This window comes from Falco punctatus, assembly GCF_963210335.1.
Source record: "Falco punctatus genome assembly, chromosome: 5".
NCBI classification, from domain to species: domain Eukaryota; kingdom Metazoa; phylum Chordata; class Aves; order Falconiformes; family Falconidae; genus Falco; species Falco punctatus.
Genome location: NC_137584.1, coordinates 20064229 through 20080194, shown reverse-complemented (window position 1 = coordinate 20080194; position 15966 = coordinate 20064229). Strand labels below are relative to the sequence as shown.

Here is a 15966-nt window from a genome sequence, read left to right as displayed (position 1 = left end):
TGGAAGCAAATGACATTAACGGTTATTTTGCAGCCACTCTAGGAAGCTAGAACTAGTTGTAAAAAGCACTTGCCACTGGTTAGAGATCTTCAGGACTCCTGTTCAAGGAATACTTTATATCAAATATTGATAGTCCACAAAAAAGCATATCGGTCTTGAGCTTGTGTTGGAATAGATTAAAGATGTTAAGACATTGTGAAAATGTATAGATGTACTTTTATGTTTCTCATGAAAATTCCTCTTCAGTTAAATGCTTTATAATGGGTAAATTAAAGACTATTTTGATTCTTTTTCTAAAGTTAATGTTTGGGTTTTTTTCTGACAGGTTCACATGTGCAAAGATTAGCAGGGTCTGTATGAAAGGCATATAGCAAAATTAACATCAAAAGTTACTTTTGGGGAACAATGAAAACAAAAAGAGGCACAGGTGAGGCAAAGAGGGGGAAGGGGAAGGGGAAGGGGAAGGGGAAGGGGAAGGGGAAGGGGAAGGGGAAGGGGAAGGGGAAGGGGAAGGGGAAGGGGAAGGGGAAGGGGAAGGGGAAGGGGAAGGGGAAGGGGAAGGGGAAGGGGAAGGGGAAGGGGAGACTCCCTAGCGGCCAACTGAGAAGTGATGGGAGTTTCCAGGCAACTGTCCTCCCCTAAGAGATGTTCAGCAGCTCGGTTGAAAGTTTACAGAGTTGCAGGCAAAAAGCAGACTATAGAAATGTGAAGAGAAGGCCCTTAGCACTACAAAGGCTAAGGGACCTAAGGCACTGTGCAATATCACCAACACATACCAATATTAAATTATAAAAAAAAAATCTCAGTAATTGTGAGGAGCAACAGAATTTGAACTCAAAGAATGATTCTTGGTTTTATCAATTAATTCAACCATTCCAGTCATGGGGGGAAAGTCTCTTTTCATTTGGCTTCTCAAGGGCTAATCAGTTCTTAATTGTCCTTAACTGTATTGACCTGCTCCCACTATTTTTGTCATATTAATTTTGTGCCAGATTAATGAATGGCATTCTAAAGAACACAATATCACACTTGGAGAGTGAGGGATTCATGTATTATTCACTCTACATAAATATATACTGTTACCCGTTTTTGACCTAAGCAGTTAGCCAGACTTTGGGGCTGGCAGGCAGTTTGTGTGAGGAGATGCTGATGACACAATCTTGTTAATTTACATCAACATTAAAAAATATAAAAACCTTTTATTGTGAACACAGAAAGAAATAAGTCCCTTAATGTACAGCTCTGCTCTGGAGTTCTTCATCCCAAAAGCTGCCTTTCTCAGGACCACATTCCCAAGACTTGTTCAGGCTATGCCTTGTACTTCATGGGTAGTTCCTCTCTTTTCCCCTCTGAGTTTTCTGCCTTAACACAGCTCAAAACACCTCACCAGCCTTTCATCTGCTTTTCTTTCATACCCAGAAATATGTACCCGGGTTTGAGACTGAGGCTTCAGTCTAGTTCTTTGAAGAACTAGCTGGTTGGTTTTTTTCCCCAGTGGTTGTGCTCCTCTCTCTTGATGCAGAAACAATACATTCGGAGGAGGTGAGGGGCTTGAGAGGTCAAAGCACAAAACATAAGAAGGAAAATGCTGTTGTGTAGACAGTGTAGGGAAGAGGACAGAAGGAGTCACTGTAATAAAGAAAAAATATATGCCTCAGGAAAATCCAGGAAAAAAAGAACATAGACTTGAAGAGATGAAACTAAAATTGGAGATTCATTTGAGCACTTACTCATGTTCACAAGCCTTTTCCTCCCATGGTGCCCACAGCCAAGTGCAACAAGCTTGCGGAACACAATTCTTTCTAATATGCTATACTGAAAAAAAAAAATTCTTAATTTTGCTTGTAGTGCTCAGAAAATGGGGAAGGATATTCTGAATTTGTGCTTTGTTCAGCAGAAGATATAAGTGCCTTTCTGTTTTCTGCAGTCCTTTTTCTAAGCTAACCTAATTTCTCCTGGTCAGAGATTGAGTGGTTTATTCTGGCTTCTGCCAAATGTCATGGCAGCCAACAATCTGTCAGGGCCTAGCCTCGCTTCTTCCATGCTTTGCTATTCCTATGAGGGCAGCTGGGACAGGTGCTTGGAAAAGGATATTCTGACTCTATGGAAGGGAAAGGTTGAGGTCCTTAAGTCACATTTTTTTCTGCAGCTTTAATGGTTTCATACCAAACAGGAATCTGGCTTCAGAATTATGATGGATGAGTCCTTTGTCTAACTCGCTGATCTGGACAGGAGTGAGGTAAGTGAAAACTGGTCTAGCATTTTAAACCAAGGTCTGTAAAACAAAGAAGCAATTTTTTTTTGGTTGATGTAAATTAAAAAGGTTACATGGAGACACACCAGGTACACAGAATCTTCAGTGATACACCTATAAACGTGCACAGAATGAAAACAACCCCTGCACAAGAAACAAAAAAAAAAAAAACCACCACCATTGTCTAACCTTTATAACTCATTTAGAGCCTGTTTTGATAGATGAGGTGGGATTTGAGTGGGTACTTAAATTCGGTGCATATCCTCTCCTGAGGTCTACTCTAAAAGCGCAGTTACTCTAGTTCTGAGAAGAGTACAAGTGCCGTAACAGCTTTCAAAGGCTGCCAGGTAATAATATCGTGCCAGGAGACATGTCACAAATAAAACACTGAATTGAAAGAGCATTTGTAGCATCTTGCTGTATCAAGCATTGATCCAAGTACTTCTCACAGTTTAGAAGTTTAATCCTGAACTGTATATATTTTCAGAATGTAATACTTTCAAAGGGATAAATCCTTCATCAACTATTGCTTTATTCAAAACCTTGGACTTTTCCAAGGGTAGAAACATATCTTTGTGTGTAGCAACATGAACAGTTTATAAATCCCTCTCCAAAGCAGATATTCTATTCCTTACTATGGATTTTCCAATGTTTTAAGTGTCTTCAGATACTCTGCACCATACAGTCAAATTCCTTACAGGAATATGTCTGCTTATGTAACTTTCTGCATCAGGGTCCATATGCTTGCTATACCTCATGGAAACAATAATGTACTATTTTAATTCTCTCTCTACTGCTTTCATCTAAAGAACAATATTTTCCCCTTCTGATCCATAGCTAAATATGTAACTAGAGTTACTATAACCTGAACAGAAGTGAAAGCCATGGGGAAGATGAGGATGTGTCCAGCAGAAAACAAGAAGCACGAGGTTCTAACACTCTGCCACTAAGTACAGCATGAGTGGGGGCCTCTATCAAGTGCCTCTACACAAACAGACACAATGTGGGAATTAGAACTGCTTGCCTATTTGCAGAGAAGTGATAACACTGGGACAGAGAAATACGGTGGGACAGCTCCCATGACTAAGCACTGCAACAGATTTTTGTCCAATTTTTTTGCACCAGAGGACAGACCAACTTGGGTGACTTTGTGGTAGGTATCTGTTACATATCACCTGATCAGGAATACAAGAAGATGAAAGCTTCTTTAGACACATCACTTTCATATGCCCTGGGACGCATGGTGCATTGACAACAAGTTGAGCTCCTCCCGATGAAGAGGACCAACTGACTAGGGGGATGTTCTGCTGGACCTATTACTCTCGTGTAACTAAGAAATGGCCAAGGATGTGAAGGTCAAGGGCAGCCTTAGCTGCAGTGACCTTAAGATCATGGAGTTTAAAATTCATAGGAAAGTGAGTAAGAATCACAACCCTAGACCTAAGGACAGCAAATTTCAGCTTGGCAGGAACCTGCTTGGCAGGATCCCATAGGAAATATTTTCAAACAAAACGCAAAACTAGGGGAAGCAGCTACTTGCTTTTTTAAATACTTAAAACATTTATGCAACTTCTACTAGGCAATGTCCCTATTTTCATTATAGTGATAAAAGTACAGAGTAGAGATAGAACCATTAATCACAATCTACGCAGCTCTTCAAAAATGTGACCTGAAATTAAAGACTATGCTTGTCTAAATATGAAGATTCAGTGGTTGTTAACATTTGTGTAAGAGATGTAATATAGGCAATATAGACAATATGGATTATATAATGCATATATTTATTATAATGAACAGATATGACATATATAAAATATATATGACAATTTTTAAAAAATCCATCTCTATCATACATGGGCCCTAAATGTATATACAATTGTGTATACCAAGGCAGGAAGGCTGTTAAAATTTAACACCTGTAAATGTTCATCAAAGTGAATTTTGGGTTTTCAAGATTTCTGAAAGTCTAGCCCTTGTTAAAGTATAGATTAGGAAACACAATCTCAAATAACCAAGAGGGGACAGAAGGTGTGGCAGCCTATACAGAAGTCACAAGAATGTTACTTCTCTAGGCTTGTTGTATACTGTAGAGGGACAACATTTTTCCCTAGAAGGCACCTCACAGCAAACCAAACTAGGCTGCTACTCTGAAGTATTTCATAAAGGGATCTCTACCAAACATTGAGGAAGCCTAGAGAAATTAGCCTCCTGTGTCTGAAGTTAGGCATTGTAAATACCCCCTGATGTCCTGCTTTATACTGTGTCTTTATACAAAAGTAGATCAAATAATTGGACTGTCATAAAATTATGGCAAAGGTACTTGTGCAGATAAGGAAGACTTCTTTGATGTAAATTTGAATTTTGAACTTTAGGAGATGCATGATGAAATCAAACTAAATCAGAAAGAAACCCTGTGGTTGGGAAGACAAAGATAAAAGCAGAGTATGGATTTATTCTGTCTCCATTTCACTCTCTTTGACCATTAGTTGGAATCCTAAACTAATGAGTAAAGGAAAAAAACCTAATGTTAAAATATTAATTATTTCTTACTTTAAAAAGTGGAGTCTTTTTTTGTTACTTTTATTTACCATTTAATAATTCCATTTGTGTAGGGAACATTCAGACCCTCATTCTAGGATAATTATGAAGACAAGAAATACACATTTAAAATGTGTTTGGGTGCAAACTGCAGGATCCCATTCTTTATGAGTCAGAATTTAAAGTAGAAAAAAAAATTCTGCTGGACTGTAAGACAAGTTATCCAAATGCCTAATGAAACTTGTTTACACAGCACTATAATAAAAATATAGAAGTTATGTATGTGCATACTAAGCACGTCATATCACTAGTCTAAAATACTTTATATCACCCTGAAGGTCCTTTAAACAACAGTTTGAAGCTAAATTTTTGCTTAGTCTGGGTTTTTTCTTAGGTTTTTTTTTTTCCTATTTACATGCCTTGAATATGTACAAAGTCAACTTTGAAAGAGGTAATGCATTCCCTCTGTGCTTTCCATATCAGGAAAGATATTTTGGATATGGACCTGTTTTATCTTTATTTGAAAGGATTTCACAAATAGATTGTTTTATACTTCTCTTCATGATCAAAAGAGAAAAAGACCTGGATAAGCCATGATCAAAAGAAATTTAAAAACAATCCCATAATAATTCCTTTGAGCATAAATAAATAAATAAATGCAAGTCAGATAAGACTGAACAGACAAATGGCAAATAAAAATCATAAATAAGTAACAATGAACTTATGCCTGTGAATAAGACCTTTCACGCAGTACAAAGAATCTACAAAGACAAAATCAGCAGCAAATAGTGTTTTTACTTTCTCTATGTAAAATAAAATTTTCTACTTAGAATTGAAAAGATGTTTAGTAAAGATACCTTGTTTCTGCAATTTTGCATGGACTATTGCATATCTATTATAGCTTGATATGCAGAACAATTTTTACAAAGGAAAACCATCAGAATAACCAGCATCCGTGTGATAGGGATGTCCTTGGATTCAAAAAAGAAAGGCAAAAAAAGAAATGTTAAAATGTCAGTATCTTTAGTGCAATATTTGGTATAAAATCATTGAAATTAAAATATTGGTAGGTGTTTAAGCTCAGCAATTGTTTCAATATTGAATACTGCTTCAAAGGCTGTGCTTTCTTTTTAGCTTTCTCTGTAGGAAGTATGACAGTGCAGTAGTTTTCAAACCTGTGAAGATTTAGGGATACTTGTTCAGTGAGTAATTGCACAGAATTCCATGGAATTTACAGGATAGAAAAGTTTATTTTACTTACTATGCATGCTCTAAGGCAATTCAATGCTGTAAATATTCTGTAACTTACCACTAGGGCAGAACAATAATTAAGACAACTAATATGAGGTAACAAACTCATTGTCCAGTATTTACTTTCTATTTTAAATAATCTCTGATATGCCCTAGAAAACCTATGATGACATAGAAATCACTCAATATCAAATAGGGATGACTTACTCATAAGAGATTAATTTAAAAACTGTGAGAAGAATCCCTATGGATTCTTTCTAAAATCAATAGAGGAAAGAAGTTCTCAAGTGAAAAAACAGAGTAGTTTAACTTGGGTCCAACTCTGAACCATCCATAGAAGGAGGCTTTCAATTAGCTGTAACAAAAGCCTAGGGAAATTAGGGAAAGACACACGTTATGCACACCGTTGTCCTTCAGTACAAAATTGGAACCATGGCTGCTGAATGGTTATTACAGCTTAGGGTATGAAACCTTAAATTATTATTATTAATTACTATAGGTTTGAAAAAGAGTGGGAGAAAAACCCTAAGATTATATCCAAATGGATTAAAGTAGAATGGACAATGAGTGGTTACTCCTACCTTCTAGTCCCAAACTTCAAAATCATGACTAGGGAATGCCTTTCCTGGGATATCCCAAGTGATTTACAAATCATTCTTTTCCAATATTAATATTACCAGCAAACCCTGAGGCCACTGTCAGACAGTTCAACAGATAGTGTTCAACAGCTTCAACGGTTTAAAGACAAGGAAGACAAGTAACATTAGAGTGGGGGTGAAGAAGACTAAAGTCATATATATGTATGCTAAATTACTTATCTACATCCGGTGATCTCTTGCATTTTTATAGATAAGATTTGTGGGACTGCCTGTTGTTTGGGTTGGTTGACTTTTCCCATTACAGTATTCTGCACTTAGCTGCATATAATCTTGCAAAATTGTATTGGTTTCAAATGAAACTTTTTAATTCAGAGGCCAAACTCTTTGGGAAAATCTTTGCTAAACTGATTTAACTCCTCCTGAGGGTCAATATAGGGTAAGTTATATTGTAAACTCAAAGGAAAAGTACTCTGAGGACTATTTGCCCTGTAAGGATCTGGCAGTCAAACGCTCTGACTTAAAGCATATTTCTAAAACTTGCCTTATCTAACTTCATGCAAATATATCTAAAATTCTCCAGGTCAGAGAACTCGGGATGATGCCATTTACACATTCTTTGTAGAAAAGAAACTTTTGATCTTAACAGGTTTGGCTTGATGTAGATGCTTTTATTACTGGGTGAGCCTGCTTCAGCCAGTGCACAGTAATACTTTCTATACTTTCTATGCAGCTGCCAGTTTGGGTGGCTGCAGGCCACAAGGAGTCCAGGAGCAAATTCTGGACACAGAGGAAATTCTGGACAGAAAGCAGGAGCACTCTCCTCTGCATTCACTGACCACTGAGGAACTGTGAACATTCAAAACTGGAAAAGAAGCAAGCTGAGCCTAAACAGGTATGAGAGGGTGAATTAGTACTAAAAAAAGAACATGCGAGGGAAGGTAGTAAGTAATTGGAACTAGGAGTGCTGTGGGTATCCACTATTGCGCAACAGAAACTAGAAAGTGAAACCACAGCTGGGTTGGCAAATACACAGCAAGACAGACAGAAAAACAAGAACCAAGGAACAGGATGCAAACAAGTACAAAGAAAGAATCAGAGGGGTTAGTCTCCAAAATTAACTGGCAAGGCATTGGGGATGAGATTGGAAAGGGCATGCGTGAGGCAGTGGCACAGATCTCAGGAAGATCCGGGGTACTGCAGGGAACCAAGGCAAGGTACATACCCTGCTGTGGCTGCCGGAACGCCGGCACGGGAAGAATAGGAAGACTAATTGACAAGCAAAGACACACAGACCTTGGACTAACAAAGAAACTCGGGAACAGATAGGGTCTGACTGCACCAGAAGATTAAGAGTGGGGTGGAGAGTATAGCAGAAGTCTCGAGAGAGGGGGATAGCTGGATAATGCCCTGCTACATCCTGTCACCATGGAAAAGGCAGAGGAAGCGTTCTGGGTAAAGCCTACCTAGTCAGTTGAATAGTATCCTAGTTATTCAATAAATTACTTAATAAAGAAGTCATTTGATCACCAGGTAATGTAGTCAAGTGGGCAGAGAAGGAATGTCTGTTCTTTATGTGCTAATTTCAAAGCTCTAAGCATAATATCTCAGATCATTAACTTATAAAAAAATGCTGGACCCCAGTGCCAAGATAGGGCTCTATTAGGATTGAAATTAACTTTATTCTCCACATCTGGCAGTGACAAATGACCAGTATGACTAGAAAAACTTAATGTACTACTTAATCACAAATTACTATAAACCATTACTGTGGGGTCACTAAGGAAAAGATGATAGTTTGAGTTTGATTGGTATATGAACATGATTACTTGACATGGTCATCAGTAAAAACAGGAAGCGCCTTAGTAGCAGCTTGAAAAATTTGCTATTTCTATCTTCTGCTTTTAGTGAATTACACAGAGCTACACTTTTCCTTTGGAAAATAACACACTTCTCAAGCACATGCAGCAATACAGTAGCATTTTCTCATTCTCCTGTTTATACTGGGGACACATTTATCTTTCCGTATGATAAATAACAAGTTCTACACAACTGTGCACATTAAATGATGCCAGAGCATAAAAGTGGCAATGCTGCTTCATATTGCAAGAATATAAATAGATAAAATGTACGATACTTCAAAGTATTTTCAGGAACTTTAAATTTTATTATTGATATGTAAATAAGTGGTAAAACATGACAAAGATAAGATAGTGTTCAGTGCTAAAATTCATACAAACTAAATTATTTTCATGTCAGTGAGAGGAGGAAAAGGCAATGCCTCACAGATCACACACATTACCATAATTTTCTCCATGCCCTAAGATACCTACACTGACACAGAAACTTTTATTCACTTGCTCAAAACATTTCATCTTTTTGACAAAACAGCTCAGAAATGCATTCCAAATTTCTTCGCAAGATTTCCTTTCTAACCCTGCAAAATACTTTATCTTTCTACTATGAAAAAAAGTGGGGTCTGCACATAACTAAGACAATAACGTGAACCTCTGCCCCTTTCTACTGCCTTCCATCAGTCTGTCTGAGTATCTCTGGTTTTCATCCAGGTGTCCTGGGGTGCATTAGGAGAAGCGTGGCCAGCAGGTGGAGGGAGGTGATCCTGCCCCTCTGCTCTGCCCCGGTGAGGCTGCATCTGGGGTGCTGTGGCCAGTGCTGGGCTCCCCAGTTCAAGAGAGACTGGGAACTGCTGGAGAGGGCCCAGCGGAGGGCTACACAGATGATGAGGGGACTGGAGCATCTCACTTATGAGGGAAGGCTGAGAGAGCTGGGCCTGTGTAGCCTGGAGAAGACAAGACTGAGAGGGGACCTTACCAATGTCTACAAATACCTTAAGAACAGGTGTCAAGAGGCTGGGGCCAGGCTCTTTTCAGTGGTGCCCAGAGACAGGAAAAGGGGCAACGGGCACAAACTGCATCACAAGAAGTTCCACCTGAATATGAGGAAAAATTTCGTTACTGAGGGTGACAGAGCACTGGAACAGGCTGCCCAGAGGGGTTGTAGTCTCCTCCTTTCTCTGGAGACATTCAAAACCTAACTGGATGCGATTCTGTGCAACCTGCTCTGGGTGAACCTGCTTTAGCAGGGGGTTGGGCTAGATAATCTCCAGAGGTCCCTCCCAACCCCAACCATTCTGTAATTCTGTGATTCTCTGATCTTGCCTGTTAATGTTGCCACTAAATACCATGCCTAGCAAAATCTGAGAAAGTAAGCACAACCTCCCAAGTCATAACATATATTTCATATAACATATAACCAGGAGCACATAGTAAATGATCAGAAAATAGGGAAAAAAAGTTCTCTCATCTTACAATGGCCTAGCATTTCAGGAGATACTTAGGAATTGCATAATTTTAAATTGAAATTGTGATTGTCAAGTTAATGGCATGCTTTTGCATTTGCTATTTCACTAAAAGATAGTTTAAATTTGGGGCCTTATTCAGATATTGGCACTGTTGCAGGATTTCCCCCCAGTTTGTGACTGTCATTGCAACAAGGATTGCTTTATTTGCTAGAACCTGTTAGAGAAAATCCTTAAAAGAATGTTTTTAATGTATTTTTAAAAGGAACACTATGAAGTATTATACCTGTGTTCCAATACATATATGTGGGGAGAATTACCCTGCTAAGCACTCAATTTACAATAAGAAAAGGCTGTAACATTTTGCAAAGCAATTATTCTATCTTTGCTAAATTACAATCTTAATTGTAACTCAGCAAATGTTTCTAGGCATCTGTAACAAACATTATAAACAGGATGATTCTTATTACACATTTTTTTCCTGGAGATTATATCTTCCTTCTCTAGTTCACCTGTCTTGCAGCTCTGACAAATTCCAAAGCAGAGGAGCACCATCTAGTTGTTTCTATACCAAAGCTGCTGCCCTTTTCTTTAAAAGAATGTAATGGTTTTGATAGCATTCTTTTCAGATGTTATTAAAAATAAGATGTTAAACAATCATAATTGATTTCAGTATATTTAAGCATGAATTCATTTGCACTGTTTAATATTTATTTCTATATGAATGCAAGAAGACAGTCAAACAAGGAAGAACTTTGCATATTTGATTTGCTTGGCTTCATTGTGTGTGTTTGCAAGTAGGATTTGGTGGATAGACAGAGGTCATCTCAGCATCACACACTGGCAGGAACAATCTCAGGAATTCCTTTGTCCTGTTCTGAGAGATGTGAGCAAGATGTGACCTGCTAGCACAGTCAGCATCTCTCAAAGTCCTCGGCGAAGGGGAAAGTAGCAGATGTCTAACAGCTAGCTAATGTGGGATCCACCCCCATGGCTCTTCAGCCTTTCCTAAAGCAAACACCTATCACTTAGGTAGGTTTACTTTTTTTACTTTTAAATTTAACTGTAATACTTTTTTACAGTGTTTGGGGCAACACAATCATGATTTTTAGTTCTAATTTTAGCATTATTCTCCTTATTGTACAGCATAGTTATTTTATGCGGACTGCAGAAAAGTACAGTCAAGATCTTTGTTTTAATCAGCTCACCCACAGACTAATACTGCAGACTATCCACTAAAAATTAAAATGGATAATTTTACCTATGAATTTTATAGTTTGCCAGCATGCTTGCATGAAGTATGTGTATTAATACCAGAAGAAAAGAAGGACTTGGCAAAAATGTAATACCTAAAGAGATCTATATAAGTCTGCCTATAAAAGTCCAGCAGGAGAACTAAGAAGGTCATTGTATCATTTTTACAGTTTCCCAAGCGAAAATTATCTTTGTACTGAAAAAATTCCTAAGGCTGCATATCTGAAGGCACCTGGAGACCTACACTATATTCTAGACATTAATTTAAGAAATCCAAAAAGACTGTAATACAGAGAAGAAAAACTATCTTTTCCTAGGCATATTTCTTTGCCCTTGGTTGTTAAAAAAAAAACCAACAAAAACCAAACAAAAAAAAACCCACAAAACCAAACATCTCCAAGTTACAAACTAAACAGGCTCAATTGTTGGTCTGGGATGAATAAAATCAGCTATGTACTGACCTATTCTCAGAGACAACAGAATACAAGTAAACCTAAGATAGAGAACTGATCTACAGACTTAATGAGGAAGCTGGTATGGGACAGCAAGGAAAAGCACAAAGCACATTCATGTATGTCTTCAATGTTACAGTAGAGCTTGTAAAGAATCATTGACTGAAGAAAAAAAGGGACTAAAGTGCCTGAGAAACAACACTCTAAGTCATTCAAGGTAGAAGTTTGTCTTCACCTGTTACATAATTCACTTTATAAAAGTTGGTACCTTGGGAAACAGATGGATGCTACAAATTCAGTGCTTTGAATGAACTGTTAAAAGCAGCTTTCCATGACTCCTAATGAGATCAAGGCTTAATATGAAATGAGCTAAAGCATTCCAATATTGGAAAAAAACATTTAAGTTCAAATCTCCAAAAATGTATTTTCTTGAACTAGGGCTAATGACAGGTATGTTGTCCTTCGGCTTTGTTTCTCTAGGAACCACTAAGCTAAAAAGACTGCAGAGACTGAAAGAAAAAAATCCTTTAAAAGAGCAGATGGCATCTCATTTTCTATTCAGACCCTGGAACCCTGCTGAACTTCATAATCTGGATCCTGAAAATTATCCTGACCTGTCAGATAAACATGAATTATAATAAATAAACAAACCAAATAATAATAGTAAACAAAAATATAGAAGAGTTGGTAATTTCACATTTAGCAAAAGTTTAAACACCCAATACATTTTATAGAACACTATTAGGACCATTATGCCAACACCTACCATGCTTCTCAAATCAAAGCCTGGCAACCCTGAATTAGTTAGAAAGAGCCAGAAAAATAAACAGAGGAAATATTTCAATATCTGTATCAGTCATCTACCCCCACTGAAAGTGGAACAGTGTGTCAGAATATTAAAACAAAGTCACTGGCAAATATCCAAGATAACAGCTGTACCATACCCAGCAAAGTCATACATCATAACAAACAATCTCTGTAGGAACAGAGACCATCCAAATAAAACCCAAAATGGTTACGATTCTCTGCTTCTTGGGAAGTACACAATGTTAGCCAACACTTTGCTAGATTGCTCTTGATGATCAGCCCAGCCATGGTGCCCCAGATCATGATGCACTTTCTGTATCCATGCAGCAAGTCCTTTGAACATCTTTAAACCCTTAGGAGTGGGGTGTCCTTGTACAAGCAAACTCTTCCACAAATATCTGTAAGATGCAGCAAGGTCTTCCTACTGCTTTGTCAACGCCTTTTTGTCTTTGCTACACAAATTAGTTGATTCAGCTCACTGTCCCAGATGATGCTACCTCTCACCAATTATATCTGACCACATTGTGTCAGTATGTAAAAAGAAGAGGTCATTTGTGAGACTGGGGAAAGTTGAGAGAGTCTGAGCCCCAAGAGAGCTCTAGAGAGAAGCAAAATCCAGCATGGTAATGTCCCATTTCATCCCACTCCAAGTCTTTATTCACAGTGGAAGGTATGAATTGTCCCATGCATCTCCAGTGGGGTGTTAATTCCACATCTACTGTCAAGCTCAGGAATGAGCATCAGCCTTGTTGCAGGCAAGAGAAGTGCCAACACCTCAAGCACTCAGAAATGCCACAGACACTAGAAAAACATTCAAGCCCTCTCTATGGGCAGCAGGTTCTTACCATGGCACCAGGGTTGTATTTATTTTGAGGAGGAGAGCTGTCACTCCAGAACTGTGAGACCAGAAAGCCTACTGCTGAGCTGTGCCTATGGCTCCAATTTTTTACCTAAGCTGTGGGCACACCTACCACAAGTGTCTCACTTTTTGTTCACATGACGCAGACTGCTGCAAACTGCTGTTTACTCTTTGGTCCACAGAAGCAGCCTGGGCAAGGAGAATGAATGCTCTAGAACGGACCTCCTCCCTCCCACACCTTCCTCTGACCACCCCCAGTGTGCTGCTGGCCAAGAACCAAGGGACAGGAATCTGCAGAGGAACTGGCATTGCTCCAGCTGCTGTTCCTGATCCAAAATGATGTTTCTGGGCTTTTTTTGTTTGCTGGTTTGTTTTTCAGGAGGGAACAGGCAAGACAATGGTGAGGACAAAAGAGCAGCAAGGGAAATGTTATGAGTGTGTCAAAGGAAAGTAGACACCACATTCTGGCAATGGGGGATAGTCAGATCTACTCTGTTAGGGAGTAACACTAAATTTTTTGGTTGATTTGGGGTTTGGGTAGGGTTTTTTTTCTGGTCTGTACGAATCCTCTGTTAGCTCGGCTTACTGCTACAATGTTTGTTTACAGAAAGATTCAGTTTAGACCTACAGTAGCCGCTATAGCGAGCAGAGACTGATCTCCTTCAGGTGAGAGAGAGAGATGGTGTTGTGGTTGGCAGGAAGCATCAAGGACATCACTGGTGGCGCCAGGCAATATTAGCACGCACAGTTTAACACTTCATTTCCAGTACTGAGGAAAGTCCTTTTTTCTTTCCTTTGTGTAACAGGAATTTAGATGAGAACTCATGCAGTCAGTAAGTAGCGCTGTTGCTTTGTAAATGCAGTTGGCCAATTTGGTAAGTGTACTACACAGCTGATGATTCTAGTAACATACTTTTTTCCCTAAAGATTTTTTTTTTAATGTTTGTGAATAAGCGTGGTAGCCAACAGCCACTGCCAATGACTTGCTTCCTTACTAACAATCTCACCTGGCCTTCAGCCATGTTCCTTCCCTGCTACTCTCTCATTTCCCTGAAACCATCTTGCACTCTCTGTTTCCTTTTTCTCTGTTGCAAATACTGTTGATGAGAGAGGGAAGCATTCCCTCCTTAAAGAATATGTACAACTCCATCCTGTTTACTCCACATTCAGACTGACCTCCTGGTCAAAACAGCAGAGCTGCACCATTTTATCACAATAAATTACAGCCTTTTGAAACAACGAAACTTGAGCTGTAATACTTCTGCTGAGTTTAACAGGACAGGGCACCTAGGAAAACAGCAATGAACAACCATTAACTAATTAATTCTTATAGTATTTCTATGCTACAAGGAAGTAGGAATGATTAAATCAGACTGAGAAAACAGATGTATCTCCTGACGTCTTGAAAATATATCATTGCAGATCTCTCACTAAAAAGTAAAAACGTTTACATGAACTCCCCACACACTACTTTGTTGGTACCTGTTTGTATTCAGAAATGAACCCATTTGGTCATTATCTATGAATCACTTTGGTTATCCTTGAATTTAGTAAATAATATCTTTATCTCTGTTGGTCAGATAGCCTGCTTTCGGAGCAGGAGAGCAAAAGCAATACTCCTATGATGTAAAACAAATCTACTGCAAAAATTGTACCTATGTTTCCTTTTTAGTTTCTAGGTGACTTCTGAAACTCAACTGAAGTTGAAAAGTTATGTAAGAATAGTTTTTAAAAATGAAGAAACTGCGTTCCCTGCAGCATTTCAGATTAATGATGCTCCTGATTTTCTCTTTGCAACCAGAAGCATTGATCAGCTTTGATTCATGTAAAGATCATCTTCTGGCGTGCTTTTTTCTTGTGATGTGATGACTATAACCTAATTCTCTAAGACTCAGTATGCTTGTTTTACTAGCAGAAGGTTTTTTTTTTTCCTTGATTCTTGCTCTTATCCCCCCCAAATTACATACATTTCCTGTCATCACCAATCAAACATAACTTTTGCAGCAATACTTTCTATATCCTGGCTTCATGATCCTGATGTTATGCTCACAGACAGGTCTGGGACAAGAACATGATTTCCCTTTTTATCTCTGGGGCCAGATATGAAAAAGTCCTGAATTTTCTTCTCATACAACACAGGGTCACAGTCTGGTGAAAGCAAGGATCACCACTGAATAATGCAAAAAAGAGAGGCCATGTATAACGCAGCTGTCAAGAATGAGGCTTTAGTTCATAAAATGCTGTCTTTAACAATTAACACGCTTAAGAAGTTTCTCATCCTCAAGAAAAAATGAAGTAACATTGTTCAAGAAATGGGTCTTGGAGGAGAAGACACTACCTTCAACCTGAACACAGCCAACAATGCATCAGGAACATCTAACAGCTTACTGTCACTAAAAGGGGAGAGTAAACAATGGTATTACTGTGTGTGTATGGAAGGGATAATTTCTTAAGCCTGTTTCACCTTCAAAGATATTTTATCATGGATGTACTGCATGAAAATTGTGTGCCCAACTACTTAAGGTCTCTGCATTTAAAACAAGAGGATTCAAATGTTATCCTTGGTGTTGTTCAAAATCCTCCCTGACATTTATCATACTGAGAATTACGATGAGCCTAATTTGTAGTAGATTTGT

General features: G+C 38.5%; 1 protein-coding gene across 1 annotated transcript in view; it reads left to right on the top strand.

Annotated features, from left to right (window-relative positions):
* The first annotated feature begins 559 nt into the window (after window positions 1-559).
* MCPH1 (microcephalin 1) overlaps window positions 560-15966 on the top strand; it is a 167455-nt gene continuing 152048 nt past the window's right edge. Inside the window, 1 exon segment of the mRNA XM_080387774.1 lies at window positions 560-15966. This exon segment is cut by the window's right edge and continues 14178 nt beyond it. The gene's annotated coding sequence lies outside the window, so the exon portion shown is untranslated.